The 20,036-nt window shown below is 46.6% G+C and overlaps 6 non-coding genes across 6 annotated transcripts; 2 read left to right on the top strand and 4 right to left on the bottom strand.

The window, feature by feature from the left end:
* Positions 1-1,264: 1,264 nt before the first annotated feature.
* Positions 1,265-1,336, top strand: trnaw-cca (transfer RNA tryptophan (anticodon CCA)). Its single transcript has one exon. It is a non-coding gene; the product is annotated as a tRNA-Trp (tRNA).
* A 3,309-nt stretch (positions 1,337-4,645) lies between these two features.
* trnav-uac (transfer RNA valine (anticodon UAC)) lies at positions 4,646-4,718 on the top strand. The gene has a single exon. It is a non-coding gene; the product is annotated as a tRNA-Val (tRNA).
* Positions 4,719-7,081: 2,363 nt separating this feature from the next.
* On the bottom strand, positions 7,082-7,154 carry trnav-aac (transfer RNA valine (anticodon AAC)). The gene has a single exon. It is a non-coding gene; the product is annotated as a tRNA-Val (tRNA).
* A 3,396-nt stretch (positions 7,155-10,550) lies between these two features.
* trnav-aac (transfer RNA valine (anticodon AAC)) lies at positions 10,551-10,623 on the bottom strand. The gene has a single exon. It is a non-coding gene; the product is annotated as a tRNA-Val (tRNA).
* A 5,477-nt stretch (positions 10,624-16,100) lies between these two features.
* Positions 16,101-16,173, bottom strand: trnav-uac (transfer RNA valine (anticodon UAC)). Its single transcript has one exon. It is a non-coding gene; the product is annotated as a tRNA-Val (tRNA).
* Positions 16,174-18,496: 2,323 nt separating this feature from the next.
* trnav-aac (transfer RNA valine (anticodon AAC)) lies at positions 18,497-18,569 on the bottom strand. The gene has a single exon. It is a non-coding gene; the product is annotated as a tRNA-Val (tRNA).
* Positions 18,570-20,036: the final 1,467 nt, after the last annotated feature.

The following is a 20,036-nucleotide window of genomic DNA, read 5'->3' as shown; positions in this document are numbered from 1 at the left end:
CGCTGCCCTGATGCCTCAAGGTGCCTCAAGTCGCGCTTGTCCGAGCTGAATTCCATCTTCTACTCATTGGCCCATAATCCCAGTAGATCCAGATCCTTATATGTTCTTACTGTCCACCACGCTACCAACATCGGTGTCATTCGCTACCTCACTCAAAATGCCACTAATATTCTTAACAAAACATTTAATAGAGATGACAGACCACGGGAGGTGCGACAGGGAGCACTGGGTAATGTCACTGCTCAGAGGCCTCCAGTCTAGAAGAAAAAGTCGACTCCACTACCATCCACTGATTCCTCCTCAAGTTAGTGCAGTAATCAGTTGAGGACCTCACATCGGATCCCATGTGATATGATTTTCCGGACAACAATACGCATGAGTCCTTCTAAAAGGGCTTTCCAAAAGACAGGTAGACATGTATCGCCCTGTCTCTTCAATCCTGTTGGACGGTCACCTCCGCAGAAAACTCTGCTTAAAACGTGAGGCCCAAAGCCATGTTGACTATCTCTAACCAGTCCTTGCCTTTCTAAATGCAGGTAGATCTCGTCTCTCAGAAACCCTTCGATAAATTACTCACATTATTACTCTGATCACACGTCCTCTTGTTACCCGGCTTGTCCTTACGGCTGTTCTCAGATAAACGTGCCACTTTAGCCAGTTGTCAGCAGCTGATCTCTGTGTTGCATACCACAATGCCATTACTTTCGAAGTAAATATGCAAAAAGATAGGTCTGGTTCGCTGGTTGAGATTCGAACTTGGAGAAAGGACTATTTTGATAGAATTAGATACGATTTGGCAAGCTGTTTGTTGGCAAAAATGTACTTGGTAAACCGGAGGCCTTCAAAAGTGAAATTGTGAGAGTACAAAACGCCTGTCAGAATAAAGGATAAAGATATCAGGTGTAGGAAACTTTGGTTTTCAAGTGATATCGAAGCCTTGGTTAAGAATGAGTGGTGATTTACAGGTATACGTAGGTTGGACAGATGAGGTGCTTATGACAAATGTAAGGAAACACATAAGGATGAAATCAGGGTGGCTAAAAATAAAGCATGAGCTTGCCTTAGCATTCAAGGTGAAGAAAAAGCCAAAGGCATTCTACATTAAAGACGAGAAGGGAGACAGTTACAGTCGGAGAAAACAGTTTCCTCGACAGATTTACGGAAACGGAAAGTTTGCCAAGTTCAAGTGGGAAAGTGAGCAACAGATGGATCTAAAGAAATTCCTGAGATGCATATTAATTTCAGTATTTCAGCAGTTCCCTCAGACCTCGTGGCGCAACGGTAGCGCGTCTGACTCCAGATCAGAAGGCTGCGTGTTCGAATCACGTCGGGGTCATGTTTGTCTCGTGTTTTATAGCGCTCGTGGCGAGGCTGCTCTTCCGTTTAAAGCGTTTTCACTGCAATGTGCACAGTCCATTAGTGTAGCCTTGCTTAGAGGTTCCATGTTTCCTTTTGTCATCAGGCCTTCCACTGCTATTCCTTACAAAGAACGGGTACTTGGTTGAGAGAGAAGTGGTGAGATGATATTCTAAAACGGAAAACAATGTAGAAAGGCTTCACATTCTGCATTTCTCTACTTCACCTCTCTGTGAGTTTATGAATCTGTTATTGTTCTGCTATTTGCTTCCAGTACGGTGGCAGCGCGCTCGGTACAAAGATGTTATTGTCTGTTGTAAACGATCACAAGACGCAGCTGGAAATTAAGAACTCATTGTTCGGCAGATCTGCTCCATCAGCGAGTTGCTTGTTGGCGGAGAAGCTGAAGGAGTCGGGCTTGGTCAGAGAGGTGTCGGAGGAGTTCGGTCGGGAAGGCGGTTTGCAGTCAAACAACAAGTGATTGCTTTAGTCGCTCTTCCTGTGACCTTGTTACTGTAATGTGGAAGGCAGTGTCCGATTCACCGGTTACACTCACAACACGCTGGAGGAACTCAGCAGGTAGGGCAGCAACCGCGGAAACGATCAGTCAACGTTTCGGGCCGGAACCCTTCGTCAGGACTGTAGGGGGAAGGGGCAGAGGCCCTATAAAGAAGGTGGAGGGAGGATGGGAAGGAGAAGGCTGGTAGGTTCCAGGTGAAAAACCAGCAAGGGGAAAGATAAAGGGGCGGGGGAGGGGAAGCAGGGAGGTGATAGGCAGGAAAGGTGAAGAAAGAATAGGGGAAAACACAATGGGTAGTAGAAGGAGGCGGAACCATTAGGGAGGTGGTAGGCAGCTGGGGGAGGGGGCAGTGTGAAATAGAGATTGTGTAAAGCAGGGGGAGGGAATTACCGGAAGTTGGAGAATTCTATGTTCATACCAAGGAGCTGGAGACCACCTAGATGGTATATGAGGTGCTGCTCCTCCAACCTGAGTTTGGCCTCATCATGGCAGTAGAGGAGGCCATGTATGGACATATCGGAATGGGAATGGGAAACAGAGTTGAAGTGGGTGGCTACCGGGAGATCCTGTCTGTTGTGGCGGACGGCGGGGTATCTGCCTTACCTCAATCATATTGGCATTTATAGCGAGAGGATTCGAGTACAGGAGCAGGGAGGTACTACTGCAGTTGTACAAGGCCTTGGTGAGACCACACCTGGAGTATTGTGTGCAGTTTTGGTCCCCTAATCTGAGGAAAGACATCCTTGCCATAGAGGGAGTACAAAGGAGGTTCACCAGATTGATTCCTGGGATGGCAGGACCTTCATATGAAGAAAGACTGGATGAACTGGGCTTGTACTCGTTGGAATTTAGAAGATTGAGGGGGGATCTGATTGAAACGTATAAGATCCTAAAGGGATTGGACAGGCTAGATGCAGGAAGATTGTTCCCGATGTTGGGGAAGTCCAGAACGAGGGGTCACAGTTTGAGGATAGAGGGGAAGCCTTTTAGGACCGAGATTAGGAAAAACGTCTTCACACAGAGAGTGGTGAATCTGTGGAATTCTCTGCCACAGGAAACAGTTGAGGCCAGTTCATTGGCTATATTTAAGAGGGAGTTAGATATGGCCCTTGTGGCTACGGGGGTCAGGGGGTATGGAGGGAAGGCTGGGGCGGTGTTCTGAGTTGGATGATCAGCCATGATCATAATAAATGGCGGTGCAGGCTCGAAGGGCCGAATGGCCTACTCCTGCACCTATTTTCTATGTTTCTATGTTTCTATATCGCCTACTTCCAGCCGCCCAGAAGAGCCGGAGGCGTCAGAGTCGGACTGCTCACCGTAATGCTGGAGGCGGTGCAGCGAGGCGTCTCTGCTGGAGTCGGTATTATTCCCCAGTGTTTGCCCGGCAGAAGACAGGCTACGCTGTGTCCGACTGCAGACGGCTGCAATATTCAACTCAAACACTTGGACTATTATTGGTTGGATTATATTTTATTCTTAACCTATCTGCGCTTGCTGTCTTATATGTGCTGTATGTGCCTTTTACTGTGCATGCCTGTTTGTAATGTGTTTTACATATTCATCCCAGCATAATTCTATTTCGTCTGCTGTAACCATGGCTCTTCATGCCTGGTTGAGTGACAATTAATCTTCAGCTTGTGTTTATTCCTGTGCTGAGCGCATCAGACCATCACTCTGTTTAGTTATCACCTCTCCACTCCTCCACTGTTAGCTTTTATGGGTTTTTGCTGCATAATATTAGTGAGCTCGTTGTTTATTTCTTATTTCTTTTTCCTTATTTAACTCTTGAGAGAATAGAGGGGTGTTTCTACAGATCTAGTGTTACATTTTTATTTTTGACCAGGATCGGAATGGGGACCTTCCGTGTGTGATGCGAACGTCATAACCTCGACCAAATAAAACTGCCCCGGAGAAACATACACAAAATGACAACAAACCGGACGGTAAAAACGAAATGAAAGGATGCAATTTCATTTAACTGATCGGATATGGGAAGAAGCAAAACCTGGTGAAAGGTTTCAACACGTTTCCCTGGTTTCACATGGCATGAACCTGTTAATTTCCGCATCACTTGGTGCGAACACCACCATGAGAAAGCGAATGCACAACCAAGGAATAATTCCAGCGCAGGTTGCGACTCAGTTTAAACACAGCAGTCTTGCTGCAGAAACATGGGAACACTCCGGCAGTTTGAAAATACGCCACCAAACTTTCAAATATCCATGTCCACCTCTGGCTAGAGGAAGGGAAGGATCAGTTCAATGATATGAACACAATTACTTCCACTGTGTTCTCGTTTTGTCTGAGTCTCTAGTACCGTCTACTTTCAACACTCGTCCTCATCGTGGGTTCGCCCCTCTCTCTCTCTCTCTCTCTCTCTCTACCTATCTATCTATCTATCTATCTCTCGCTTGTACTCGTTCTCTGTCTCCGATTTTACTCCCCTTTTACACAGTACGCGGCGTTTTGTGTTTCCTTTTCTCTCTGGATTTGAAACTCCGGCTCGCGTCACAGAAAGTGACTCAATGTGCAAAGCGTGAGGCAGTTCAAACGGCAACATTCAATTGCGGCAGAAATGTCTGTCATTAAGGTTGTTGTCAGAGGAAATGCCCCAAGGATTATTTTTTATTGATAATGAGAATAATTTAAATAAATAAATGTTTTGGCTGTCAGTGTCGTGTCGCAAAGTTGAACAATCATCCAGACGTGTGAATTATAACTTGGGCTGTTGGAATTTGTACATGTGGAATATATTATTCCGAGGGTTATGTTTCTGTAGTGTAGTGGTTATCACGTTCGCCTTACACGCGAAAGGTCCCTGGTTCGAAACCAGGCAGAAACATTTTAAAAAATCCCAATAACACAAAAGGGGCACAATCAGATATTTAAAAACGCAAACAACAGGAATTCTGCAGATGCTGGAAATTCAAGCAACACACATCAAAGTTGCTGGTGAACGCAGCAGGCCAGGCAGCATCTCCAGGAAGAGGTACAGTCGACGTTTCAGGCCGAGACCCTTCGTCAGGACTAACTGAAGGAAGAGTGAGTAAGAGATTTGAAAGTTGGAGGGGGAGGGGGAGATCCAAAATGATAGGAGAAGACAAGAGGGGGAGGGATGGAGCCAAGAGCTGGACAGGTGATTGGCAAAAGGGATACGAGAGGATCATGGGACAGGAAGTCAGGGAAGAAAGACCGGGGGGGGGGGGAACCAGACGATGGGCAAGGGGTATATTCAGAGGGACAGGGGAAGAAAAAGGAGAGTGAGAGAAAGAATGTGTGTATAAAAATAAGTAACAGATGGGGTACGAGGGGGAGATGGGGCCTTAGCGGAAGTTAGAGAAGTCGATGTTCATGCCATCAGGTTGGAGGCTACCCAGACGGAATATAAGGTGTTGTTCCTCCAACCTCAGTGTGGCTTCATCTTCACGGTAGAGGAGGCCGTGAATAGACATACCAGAATGGGAATGGGATGTGGAGTTAAAATGTGTGGCCAGTGGCCTCCTCTACTGTAAAGATGAAGCCACACTCAGTTTGGAGGAACAACACCTTATATTCCGTCTGGGTAGCCTCCAACCTGATGGCATGAACATTGACTTCTCTAACTTCCGCTAATGCCCCACCTCCCCCTCGTACCCCATCCGTTATTTATATACACACATTCTTTCTCTCTCTCTTTCTCCCTCTGTCCCTCTGACTATACCGCTTGCCCATCCTCTGGTTCCCCTCACCCGCTGTCTTTCTTCCCGGACCTCCTGTCCCATGATCCTCTCGTATCCCTTTTGTCAATCACCTGTCCAGCTCTTGGCTCCATCCCTCCCCCTCCTGTTTTCTCCTATCATTATGCATCTTCCCCTCCCCCTCCAACTTTCAGATCTCTTACTCACTCTTCCTTCAGTCAGTCCTGACGAAGGGTCTCGGCCTGAAACGTCGACTTCACCTCTTCCTAGAGATGCTGCCTGGCCTGCTGCGTTCACCAGCAACTTTGATGTGTGTTGCTTACAATCAGATGTTTATTCAATTAAATGCAGAGGGTGGGGGTTTGAATAAAATGACGCTCACTGAATGTAACGAAGGTTACGTCGTGACGGGAAAATGCGTTGTACTATCTTCTGATAGACTGTCAAAAAGGGAAAAGAGATTCCCAGCAATGCTGAGGCAGAGATAGGTCACTATCCTACCGCAACTCCTCCGTGACAAATCAGTGAATGGCGATTCTTGCATGAAGCGCCTCATCAATAAAGGGAGCTCACCTAGTAAAGTAAAATCGTCGCAGGGAGTTCCAAGCCGGCATCTTGTTTTCACTGGGCAGATTTTTGACCACTTAAGCTACATGGCTATCGCACCCTCCTCGATCTGTACTGATGAGATGTAGCTTGCGCTGTATCTTCTGACAGTGAGGGAATTATTTCAGCTTCTGCTAACTTCTTCAAATCCACGGTTTCCTTTCCTGTGAAACGTTACATAACCGTGTTCAGGGACGGATTCTCCCCGGTGCTGTGTACTCCTGATTTACTAAATGCTGCATTTGCAACATCCGAATCCTTTTCCCGCCATTTCACGATCAGTGCAGCCAGGTACTGGAGGAGACGTGGGTAGGGGAAGATGGGGGATGTAATTGCAAACTGGCTGGTGAGTGAATCGAACGCACGTACCTGAAATCAAAGAGTCGCATGTCACAGGAAATCGCAATGTGAGAGCAGAGAGCTGGTACAATGGGGGACTTCAGAGACGGGTGGTCGCCCCGCGGTATTGACGGCTTTATAGACGGTAATAACCATATTTTATTTTGAGTATACGGACTGCCTTGTAAATATCCATTGTTGCACCTTTGTGTATTTTTTTGTAAATTAACTCATAGTTTTGTCAAAAAATCAGAGAGAGTGCTTCACCGTGAAAGTCGTCTGAGATGAGAATTCTAAACATATCTTCGCCGCTCCCCCTACACCTTACCTTCCCTTTCAGCTTCACCTCCTATCCCCCGACGGTGTGTACACACCTTTACCAACCTTCTTATTTTGGTTAGCGCCCCTTCTTTTCCAGTCCCGATAAATGATCATGGCATAAATGCTGACTGCTCTTGCTCCAGCGTTTTGTGTACTGGGGATGCTTTGTTTATGGAACCAGACACAGAAGTACTTTATTCAATAAACGTCTGGTGGCGTCCCTTTCCAAGGACTTGATTTATTAAAAAAAAGTATCACGGAGTGTTTCTGCCTGGTTTCGAACCAGGGACCTTTCGCGTGTTAGGCGAACGTGATAACCACTACACTACAGAAACACTGCGATTACCTATTTTGTTCCGGATGCAGCAGATACGAAAAGACTCAGGGACAACACTCACTTCCAGTTCGTAGAAACCGACACTAGCGAATAAATTATATACTGTAATAAAATCATACTCAATATCAATAAAATAATAAATAATATGGCTCATTTTCATCGATAACAATCTTCAGGAATCCCACCAGAACTCAATCTGGCTCCCGCTGAGTCCGGTTGAGGCTGTAGAAATGCACTACGTGTTTCAAAATCAGCGTGTCGTCCTGTGACCTCCTTCATATATGTGCGAAATGGAGTTTTGAACGCGAAGGAAAACAATAAACAATTTTAAAATTGTTCATTACGGCCGATACTGAGAAAGTTGGGAAAGAAACGAAGATGCAGACAGGCGCCCGAGGGGGGTAAGGCTTTGAACGTAGACTGAACGAGAGATTCAGACACATAGAGTAGATAGCGATTGGTAATTCTGTTGATCCCATGTGCGCCGTATTGAACACGTCCTGCCCTTCTTCCCGTCTGGGAACTATTGGCGTGTAATCTGATCATGATAACCACTGCACTACAATAACCTCTGCGGTGTGAAAAACAAAGCAACACACATCAAAGTTGCTGGTGAACGCAGCAGGCAAAGCAGCATCTCTAGGAAGAGGTACAGTCGACGTTTCGGCCCGAGACCCTTCGTCAGGACTAACTGAAGGAAGGGCTAGTAAGAGATTTGAAAGTGGGAGGGGGAGAGGAGATCCAAAATGATAGGAGAAGACAGGAGGTGGAGCGATGGAGCCAAGAGCTGGACAGGTGATTGGCAAAAGGGATATGAGAGGATCATGGGACAGGAGGCCCAGAGAGAAGGAAAAAGGTGGGGGGGGGCCCAGAGGATGGGCAAGGGGTATAGTCAGAGGGACAGAGGGAGAAAAAGGAGAGAGAGAGAGAGAAAGAATGTGTATATAAATAAATAACGGATGAGGTATGAGGGGGAGGTGGGGCATTAGTGGAAGTTAGAGAAGTCAATGTTCATGCTATCAGGTTGGAGGCTACCCAGACGGAATATAAGATGTTGTTCCTCCAACCTGAGTGTGGCTTCATCTTTACAGTAGAGGAGGCAGTGGATAGGCATATTAGAATGGGAATGGAATGTGGAATTAAAATTTGTGGCCACTGGGAGGTCCTGCTTTCTCTGGCGGACAGAGCGTAGGTGCTCAGCAAAATGATCTCCCAGTCTGCGTCGGGTCTCGCCAATATATAGAAGGCCACATCTGGAGCACTGGACGCAGTACATATCACCCCAGCCGACTCACAGGTGAAGTGTCGCCTCACCTGGAAGCACTGTCTGCGGCCCTGAGTGGTGGTACGGGAAGAAGTGTAAGGGCATGTGTAGCACTTGTTCCGCTTACAAGGATAAGTGCCAGGAGGGAGATCAATGAGGAGGGATGGGGCGGAGGTAACGAATGGACAAGGGAGTCGCGTAGGGAGTGATCTCTGCGGAAAGCGGGGGAGGGGGGGCGGAGGGAAAGATGTGCTTAGTGGTGGGATCCCGTTGGAGGTGGCGGAAGTTACGGAGAATAACATGTCGGACCCAGAGGCTGGTGGGGTGGTAGGTGAGGACCAGGGGAACCCTATACCTAGTGGGGTGGCGGGAGGATGGAGTGAGAGCAGATGTGCGTGAAATGGGGGAGTTGCGTTTGAGAGCAGAGTTGATGGTTCCCATTCTCATTCTTATTCCCATTCCCATTCTGATATGACTATCCACGGCCTCCTCTACTGTAAAGATGAAGCCACACTCAGGTTGGAGGAACAACACCTTATATTCCGTCTGGGCAGCTCCCAACCTGATGGCATGAACACTGACTTCTCTAACTTCCGCTAATGCCCCACCTCCCCCTCGTACCCCATCCGTTATTTATTTATATACACACATTCTTTCTCTCTCTCTCCTTTTTCACCCTCTTTCCCTCTGTCTATACCCCTTGCCCATCCTCTGGGTCCCCCCCCCCTTTTTCCTTCTCCCTGGCCCTCCTGTCCCATGATCCTCTCATATCCCTTTTGCCAATCACCTGTCCAGCTCTTGGCTCCATCCCTCCCCCTCCTGTCTTCTCCTATCATTTTGGATCTCCCCTCCCCCTCCCACTTTGAAATCTCTTACTAACTCTTCCTTCAGTTAGTCCTGACGAAGGGTCTCGGCCCGAAACGTTGAATGCAACTCTTCCTAGAGATGCTGCCTGGCCTGCTGCGTTCACCAGCAACTTTGATGTGTGTTGCTTGAATTTCCAGCATCTGCAGAATTCCTCGTGTTTACGTGTGAAAAACAAAAACAGTTTACATAGAACGTGGAAACAAAGACATTTACAGAACATTACAGACCCTTCGGTTCACAATGTTGTGCCGACCTTGTAACCTACTGTAGAGAATGTCTAAAATTTCCCTCGCTAATAGCCCTCTATTTTTCTAAGAGGCTCTTAAAAAACCCTATTGTATCCACTTCCACCACTACCACCGGTAGTGCATCCCAGGAACCGACCACTTAATGTGTGATAAATTACCCCTGATACACCTTCGATACCTATTTCCAAGCACCTTAAAACTATGCCCCCTCGTGTTTGCCATTTCAGCCCTGGGAAAAATCTTCTGGTGATCCGGGACAATGTCCAATCCCACCACTGTTGCTTCCCCCAGGTAAGCTGTTCCCCCCCCCCAACAGTACTCAAACAGGAGTACTTATTCTCAAGGGGCACAGCCACTGGGATACTCTCTAGTACCTGACCCTTCCCCTTCCCCTTCCTAACCGTGACCCTCTTGTCTTCCTCCCGTGGCCTCGGTGTGACCACCTGCCTGCAACTCCTCTCTATCAACTCCTCACTCTCCCTGACCAGACGAAGGTCATCGAGCTGCAGCTCCAGTTCCCTAACGCGGTCCTTTAGGAGCTGCAGCTCGGCGCACCTAGCGCAGATGTGGACGTCCGGGAGGCTGGGAGACTCCAGGACCGCCCACATCCGACACCGAGAACAGCAAGCTGCCCTCACTCTCATACTTCCCCCCTTTCCTCAAATAACAGGAAAAATTGAAAACTAAACCTTCTTCGCCTCGCCCGTTTCCACCTAAACCCGTTGAGCCAAAGCCCTTAGGCCTTCACTTTGCTCCCGGCTCACTCCGCAGCCCGCAAAACTATGCTGCCCGCTGTATCAGGCTGTGTTCCTTTCAAAACTTCTGCGCTTCACTGCCCGACGTCACACGTCTGCGCAGTCCGGCTTCTCTTAACACCGATGATGAAAAAACCGAAAAATTCAAAATGGCTTCCGCCGCACTCCCGCTCCGATTCTCAGAACAGAAGTATTCCATTGAATAAACGTGTGGTTGCGTCCTTTTCCAAAGACTTGATTTAAACAAAAGTATCTCAGAGTGTTTCTACCTGGTTTCGAACCAGGGACCTTTCGCGTGTTAGGCGAACGTGATAACCACTACACTACAGAAACACTACGGCTACGTATCATGTAGCCTGCAGCAGATATGAGTGGCCTTATACAAAACAGGGTTGGGGTTCCTCCAACCTGATGGCACCAGGTTGGAGGAACAACACCTTATATTCCGTCTGGGTAGCCTCCAACCTGATGGCATGAACATTGACTTCTCTAACTTCCGCTAATGCCCCAACTCCCGCTCGTACCCCATCCGTTATCTCTTTATATACACACATTCTTTCTCTGACTCTGCTTTTTCTCCCTCTGTCCCTCTGACTATACCCTTTGCCCATCCTCTGGGTTCCCCCCTCCCCCTTTTCCTTCTCCCTGGGCCTCCTGTCCCATGATCATCTCATACCCCTTTTGCCAATCAACTGTCCAGCTCTTGGCTCCATCCCTCCCCCTCCTGTCTTCTCCTATCATTTCTGATCTCCCCCTCTCCCTCCCACTTTCAAATCTCTTACTAGCTCTTCTCTCCTGACGAAGGGTCTCGGCCTGAAACGTCGACAGTACCTCCTCCTATAGATGCTGCCTGGCCTGCTGCGTTCACCAGCAACTTTGATGTGTGTTGCTTATACAAAACACTCACTTTCCGCTGATAGAATCCCGACAGTAACGACTGAATTATATACTTAAATCATAGTTAATATCAAGAAAAAAAATAAAAGCCATGGGTTATTTTTTCTCATAATGATCTTAAAGAATCCCGCTATGAATGAACCCCGCTCCCGCTGAGTCCAGATGAGGATGTACAATTGCACCACGTATTTCAAAATCCGCCTGTCGTCCTGTGACTTTCTTCATATGTGTACGAAATGGAGTGTTCAACGCGAAGGAAAAAAATAAATGAAAACAAAATCGTTCATAACGGCCGATACTGAACAAACGGGGAAAGAAACGACGATGTAGACAGACGCCCCATAAGGAGAAGTAGTCTGAATGAGAGATACACACACACAGAGTAGATAGCGATGGTAACCCTCAGTATACACGCTCTTCCTGACAAACTGGAGCACGAGTAACGTTCACGTTCCCGTACTCTATCGCCTTGGGGAGTCTTGGTCTATAATATGACCGTGATAACCACTTCACTATAAAAACCGCTGGGGTGTTAAAAACAAGAGCAGTTTATATAGAACGTGGTAACTGCTGGCCGTTGAAGAGGAAATGGAAGGATACCACTCTAGTGAATCTGTCGGCTGTGAGAGAAAGCGGAATCTGGCGAAAAGTTGCAACGTGTTGCACCCCGATCCTGATTGTGAATTTCTGTCACAATGCGCACACAATAGTGGTGTAACTCGTCTGGTCATGCAGCAGCGGCGAGAGAGAGGAATAACTAAGAAAGCCTGGGGGATACTACGCTTCATTAATTTATTTTTTTAGATTATGAAGACACGCAACCCTCTTTTATTGTCATTTAGTAATGCATGTATTAAGAAATGATACAATATTTTCCACTGAGGCAAGGGGAGAAAAAAACCAGAGGACATGGATTAAGGGTGAGGGGGGAAAAGTTTAAAGGGAACATTGGGGGGTGGGGCTTCTTCACACAGAGAGTGGTGGGAGTATGGAATTAGCTGCCAGACGAGGTGGTAAATGCGGGATCTTTTTTAATATTTAAGAATAAATTGGACAGATACATGGATGGGAGGTGTATGGAGGGATATGGTCCGTGTGCAGGTCAGTGGGACTAGGTAGAAAATGGTTCAGCACAGCCAAGAAGGGCCAAAGGGCCTGTTTCTGTGCTGTAGTTTTTTCTATGGTTTCTATGGTTTCTATTTCCTCCGGTGTGATATCACAAAATACAGGACAGACCAAGACTGAAAAAAACTAACAAAACCACATAATTATAACATATAGTTACAACAGTGCAACAATACCATAACTTGATGAAGAAGTCCATGAGCACAGTAGAAGTTCAAAGTCTCTCAAATGTCCCACATCTCACGCAGACGGAGAGAAGGAAGAAAAAGTCTCCCTGCCATACCCGACCACGGTCCGACTCTGAGTCATCCGAAAACTTCGAGCTCTGATCAGCTCTCCGACACCGAGTACTGAGCGCCATCTCTGTCTGAACGATTCGACCTCCTTTTCGGTCGCCAACAGCAGGCAAAGCAGGGGATTTTGAGGACTACCCTCTGAAAGATTCCCGACAGCGCAGTAACGACAGCAGCGAACGAGAATTTCAGAAATTTTTCCAGATGTTCCTCTGTGTTTTCACGTCCATCTTCATCAAATCAGAATTGTCCACGGACCCTATTTGACAGATACGATATCATTTTTCATCGGAGGGCTGCGCACGCGCGGCGCGTTGCTCCTCTTCTTCTCCCGCCGTATTGGGGGATTGAGGTCAAGAGTAGACAGGTCATGTTGCAACTCTATAAATCTCTGGTGAGACCAGACTTAGAGTATTGTGTTCAGTTCTGGGCACCTCATTACAGGAAGGATGTGGAAGCTATGTAGAGGGTGCAGAGAAGATCTACCAGGATGTTGCCTGAATTGGAAAACGAGCCTTATCAGGCAAGGTTAGCAGAGCTGGGACTTTTCTCTTTGGAGCGTAGAAGGGTGAGAGAGATCTTGATAGAGGTCATCATGTACCGCGTGCAGCGGATTCCACTGGAACTACACACATCACACACTTCCAGCCTGTAGAAACCAAACACTAACAACCGAATTATATACTAAAATCATTCTAAATATCAATAAAATGAATGCCATGAAACATTCCCTGTAGTAGTAATCTTAACTAATCACTCCACAACTGAAACTGTCCCCTTCTGAGCCCAGATGAGGACGTAGACATGCACGACGTATCTCAAAATCGGCCTTTTGTCCTGTGACTTCATTCAAGTGTGTGTCAAATGGAGCTTTTAACGTGAAGGAACAAACTGTCCCTAACGGCTGATACCGAGAAAATGGGGACAGAAACGAAGATGCAGACAAACCCGCGAGGCGGGGGTGGAGGTGCGGAGAAAGTGAGGCTTGAAAGTAGACTGAAGGAGAGATTCAGACACACAGAGTACATGGCGATGGTAAATCTCTTCATCCCATGTGCGTCGTATTGAACTGATCCTGATCTTCTTCCCGTCTGTGCTGGACGAACAAAATTGACCGAATATTTGCAAAGTACAAAAGATAACTTGGGGCAGCAGTTGTCCATTTGAGTAGTGATCTTCACTGTATACTCTCTTACTGAGACACTGGAGCACGGGCGATAGTTACGTTGCCGTTCTCTATCGAATTGAGAACTATTGGCGTGTAAGTTGACCGTGATAACCACTGAAGTATAAAAACTGCTGGGCTGTAAAAAACACGAGCAGTTTACATAGAACGTGGAGGCTTGCTAGGGCGTTGAAGAGTAAATGGAAAGATACCATTTCAGTGAATATGTCGGCTGTGAGAGAAAGCGGAATCTGGTGAAATGTTTCACCGTGTTTCTCCCGCATCCAGATTGTGCATTCCTGTTACAATACGCACACAAAAGTAGAACAACTCCACTGGTCTTGCAGTAGCGAGAGAGAGGAATTCGCCGTCAACGATTTCTGGCGCAGTCGCTTTATTCGAGCAACGATGGGGCGAACCCGTTCATCACCGCAACACCGAATCCGTCGGTTGGTTGACGACGCCTTAAGTGAAAGGGATCAGAGGAATGATGCACTCACCGTACATTTTCAGTGCCGATTGGGAGACAGTTTCAAACAAGCAGGCCCGGTGCTGAAATTCATCAATTGTCTTTGCCTTCCTCTTGCTTTCTTCCCTTCAATCTTTCCCATAATTACCGTGCATTCTAACTCCTCTTTCGTAATCACATGTCCAATTAAGTTACATTGCCTTTTCATGATCTCATACATTATTTCTCTTTTTGTGTTTTCTATGTTCATGACATCCTCGTTAGATAATTCGTTTCGTCCATGATATTCTTTGCATCCTACTCACTGTACTGGCCGGGTTTTACCAAGTCATTTTCGTGTTGAAATCCCCAACTATTATCATGACATTACCTTTCTGATACACCTTTTCTATCTCCTGCTAAAATTTGTAATCCACATCCCAGCTGCTGTTTGGAGGCCTGGATACAACTGCCATTACGATTCTTTTACCCTTGCCATGTCTTAACTCAACCCGCAGAAGCTCTAGACCTTCTGATCCTATGTCATCCCTTTCTAATGATTGAATATTATTTCTTATACACAGGGCCGCACTATCTCCTCTGCCTACTAACCTATCTGTCCGATACACCGCATATCTTTGGACGTTCAGCTCCCAATAGCAGTCATCCTTTAGCCAAGTTTCAGAGATGGCCATATGGTCATACTTGCCAATCTGTAGCTGAATTTCAAGATCATCCATTTTATTTCCTATGCTGCGTTGATTTGAATATAACACTTTCAGTCCAATATTTGTCGCTTTCTGTTTTAACTGCACCACGCCTCTGTTGTCCTGTAAATCACCCCACTTGCTGTGATTATCCCTCATCTCCTGCCTGTCCTTTCTATCATCTCTGTTTCACGCTATCTTTGATTTATTTCTATTTTACCCTTCCTCAGCCTCATCATTCCGGTTACCATCTCCTTGCTAATTTTCATTTAAATCCTAGCTAACAGCTCTATTAAACCTGCCTGCTAGGATACTGGACCCCTTTGGGTTCAGGTGTAGTTCATTCTTCTTGTGAAGGTTATACCTCCCCCAGAAGAGACCCCAAATGACCCAGCAACCCTACGCCCGCCCCCTTTACCAGTCTGTCAACCACGCATTAATATGCCTGATCATACTATTCTTGCGCTCGTTTGCACGTGGCACAGGCAGCAATCCTGAGATTACTACCTGCTTTTCAGCTTCCTACCCAACTCGCTGAACTCTCTCTTCAGGCCACCTCCCTTACTCTACCAATGTCATTGGTACCAACGTGTACCAAGTCTTCTGGCTGTTTACCATCTGCCTTCAGAATACTCTGCACCCGATCCGAGACATCCCGTACCCTGACACCTGGGAAGCAATACTGCATGCGGGTATCTCTATCAGACTGATAGAACCTCATATCTGTACCCCTGAATATTGGGAAAGATTGGGGATAAAATGACAAGTTAGGTGCTGAATTAATCGAACGCACGTACCTGGGATGAGAAAAGTCGCATATCAGAAGAGATCACAGTGCAGGACAGAGAGAATGTGTCACCGCTAACAGCGGTCTCACATGAGAATTTTATACATTTCTTCTCTAGGCTCACTACATCTTACCTTCCCTCTCAACTCCCTCCTCCTATCACCTGCCGGGGTGTACACACCTTTACCAAACTTCTTATTCTGGTTCGTGCCCCTTCTTTTTCAGTCCTGGTGAACGGTCACGGCATAAATGCTAACTGCTCTTGCTGCAGAGTTCTGTGGGTGAGGGGATGCTCTGCTTACGGAACAAGTAACAGTAGTACTCCATTGAACTAACGTGTGGTTGCGTCCCTTTCCAAGGACTCGTTGTATACAAAAATATCACAGAATGTTTCTGCCTAGTTTCGAACCAGGGACCTTTCGCGTGTAAGGCGAACGTGATAACCACTACACTACAGAAACTCTACGGATGCCTATTATCTACCACATGCAGCAGATACGAATAGACTTATACGAAACACTCACTTCCAGCTTTTAGAAAACCGATTTTAATGACTGAATTGTATAAGAAATTCAATCTCATATCAATAAAAATTGTAAGCAATGGCTTATTTAAACACCTAACATTCTTCACGAATCCTACCTTAACTGTAACTAGCTCCCGTTGAGTCCAGCTGGCGCTGTAGGAACGCACCACGTATTTCAAAATCCGCTTGTCGCCCTGTGACTTCCTACATGTGCAGTCGAAATAGAGTTTTCAGCACGAAGGAAAACAATAAACAAATTAAAAAAGGTTAATAACGGCAGACACTGAGAAAATGCGGCAGAAACCAAGGTGGGGAATGGGCCCGATAGGGGGTAGGCTTCAAACTCGACTGAACGAGAAATTCAGACACACAGATGATAATTCTGTTCATCCCATGTGCGCCACATTGAACCGGTCATGCCCTCCTTCCCACCTGTGATGGGCAAACAAACTTGTCCGAATGCTTGCAAAGTACAGCAGTTGTCCGTTTGAATAGAAACACACAATATACACGCTCATAGTGACAAACTGGAGCACGAGAAATGCCGTCCACTATCGAACTGGGAGCTATTGGCGTGTAAGTTGACCGTGATAACCACTGCACTATAAAAACCGCTGGAGTGCAAAAAAAAACAAGACTAGTTTATATAGAACACGGAAAGCTGCTCGGCGTTGAAGTGTAAATGGAAGGATACGATTTCAGTGAACATGTCGGCTGTGAGAGAAAGGGGAAATTGGTGAAATGTTTCACCATGTTTCTCCTGGAATCAGATTGTGAATTCCTGTCACAATACGCACACAATAGTGGAGTAACTCCTCTGGTCATGCAGCAGCGAGAGAGAGGAATTCGCCATCAACGATTCGGGCGCAGACCCATTATCCGAGCAACGAGCTGCCGAACGCGTTCATCACCGTACCACTGAATCCGTCGGTTAGTTGACGGCGCCTTAAGGGAAGGGATCAGATGAACGCCACACTAACCGTATATTTTCAGTGCGGATTGGGGGACAGTTTCAAACAAGCAGGCCGGGGGCTGAAGTTCTTGAAATCAAGCCAGTGAATTATAAGTTGCCGCTACGCTGAATTCCAGAGATCTCCGCATCAGTTTAAACAAGGTATCGATCAAGTGTCTTGGCATGAATTGGCTATTGTTTATTCTCGTCGAGAGGTACCGCCTGACATCTTGATTTCCTGCACATTTGAGTATTTGCGGAATTTCTTTTGCTGTTGATTCCTGCAGCATTTTGTATTTCTTGCAACATACAAACTAGGCGGGAAGAACGGAGGTGTGGGGACGGGATGCAGTTGCGAATTAAATCAAACTCAGCAAATGTAACGAAAATTAAGTCGTGTCAGGAAAATCCGTTCTTCTGCCTGCGGATGGACTGAGTCAGAGAAGGAAAAGAGATTCCCAACGCTGCTCAGGCTGAGATGGGTCGTTCTCCTGCGGAAACTGCTGCGTGACACATCACGGAATGGCTATTCTTGCATGGAACGCTCCTTCAGAAAAGGAAGTTCACCGTATAAACGGAGTTCCAAACCGCTGACTCCTTTTCACTGGACAGACGTCGTGACCTGTTAACCTACGTGGCATTCGCACCGTTCACGAGCTGTACTGATGGGATGAGACTTGCTCTGAATCGTCTGACCGATGGATTTGCTTCAAATTCTGCCAACTGCTTTAAATGCAATATTCCATCTAATTGCAAATGTTACATAACTGTGTTCAGAGACGGATTCTCCCCGGTGTAATGTACGCCTGGTTTGCTAAATACTGCATTTGCTCCATCCGAATCCTTTTCCTGCAACTTGTCGATCAGTGTAGCCAGGTGCCAGAAGACACGTAAATAGGGGAAGATTGGGGATGAAATGAGAAACTGAGTGCTGAGTGAATCAAACGCACGCTCCTGGGATGAGAAGAATCGCAGTTCAGAAGAGATCACTGCGTGGTACAGAGTGCGTCACGGCTAACAGCGTTCTCAGAGGAGAATTTTACACTATTCCTCTCCAGGCTCCCTAGATCTTACCTTCCCTCTCAACTGCCTCCTCCTCTCACCTGCTGGCGTGAGCACACCTTTACCAATCTTTTTATTTTGGATCCTGTCCATTCTTTTCCAGTCCTGATGAACGGTTGCGACGTAAGTACTGACTGCGCTTACTGCAGAGTTTTGAGGGTCCGGGGATGCTTTGCTTACAGAACGAGTAACGGAATAAACGTGCGGTTGCCAAGGGCTTGACTTATACAAAAGTATGACAGAATGTTTCTGCCTGGCTTCGAACCAGGGACCTTTCGCGTGTTAGGCGAACGTGATAACCACTACACTACAGAAACGCCACGGCTACCTGTCATGTACCGCATTCAGCAGATACGAATGGACCCATACAAAACACTCACTTCCTGCTAATAGAAACCCGACAATAATAAGTGAATTATATTCTTAAATCATACATAATATCAAAAAAAAATGCAATCGATCATTTCCTGTAATGATAATCTTGAAGGATCCCGTTACGACTGAATCTGGCTCCCGCTGAGTCCAGATGAGGATGTACAATTGCATCACGTATTTCAAAATCCGCGTGTCGTCCTGTGATTTCATTCATGTGTGTGCGAAGTGGATTTTTCAACGCGAAGGAATAGACTATATGGTATAATATGATACCATAATTTCAGTGAATCTGTCGACTGTGAGTGAAAGTGGAATCTGGGAACAAGTTTCAACGTGTTGCACCCCGATCCGGATTCTGAATTACAGTCACAATGCGCACAGAATAGTGGAGTAACTCCTCTGGTCACGCAGCAGCGAGAGAGAGGAATTCGCCGTCAACGTTTCGGGCGAAGACCCTTTATCCGATCAACGATCAGGCGAACCTGTTGTCTGTTAACCGACCGCACCACTGAATCCGTCGGTTAGTTGACGGTGCCTTAAGGGAAGGGATCAGATGAACGACACACTCACCGTATATTTTCAGTTGGGTTGGGGACAGTTTCAAACAAGCAGGCCGGGTGCTGAAGTTTTTCAAGCCAAACTGGTAAATCATAAGTAGCCGTCACGCTGTATTCCAGAGATCTCAGTATCAGTGTAAATAAAGTATCGATCAAGTCTCTTGGCATGAATTGTCAATTGTTTATTCTCCTCCGTAGATACCGTTTGACTTGTTGATTTCCCCGCAAATTTGAGTATTTGTTCTGGCACCCCGACTCTTCGTGATTTTTATGAATGACTAGGAAGAAAAAGTGGTGGGATGGGTTAGTAAATTTGCTGCAGACGCAAGGGTTGGGGTGTTATGGATAGTGTGGAGGGCTGTCAGAGGTTACAGTGGGACATTGATAAGATGCAAAACTGGGCTGAGAAGAGGCAGGTTGAGTTCAACCCAAATAAGTGTGCAATGGTTTATTTTGGTAGGTCAATATAATGGCAGAATATAGTATTAATGGTAAGACACTTGGCAGTATGGAGCACCATACTTGGGGTCCGAGTCCATAGGACACTCAAAGCTGCTGTGCAGGTTGACTCTGTGGTTAAGAAGGCATACGGTGAATTGGCCTTCATCAACCATGGGACTGAGTTTAGGAGCCGAGAGGTAATGTTGCAGCTATATAGGACCCTGGTCAGACCCCACTTGGAGTACTATGCTCAGTTCTGATCACCTCCCTGCAGGAAGGATATGGAAACCATAGAAAGGGTGCAGAGGAGATTTACAAGGATGTTGCCTGGATTGGGGAGCATGCCTTATGAGAATAGATTGAGTGAACTCGGACTTTACACTTTGGAGCGACGGAGGATGAGAGACGTCT

Source organism: Mobula birostris, chromosome 2 (genome assembly GCF_030028105.1).
Source record: "Mobula birostris isolate sMobBir1 chromosome 2, sMobBir1.hap1, whole genome shotgun sequence".
Taxonomy (NCBI): domain Eukaryota; kingdom Metazoa; phylum Chordata; class Chondrichthyes; order Myliobatiformes; family Myliobatidae; genus Mobula; species Mobula birostris.
This window is presented reverse-complemented; position numbering and strand designations above follow the sequence as displayed.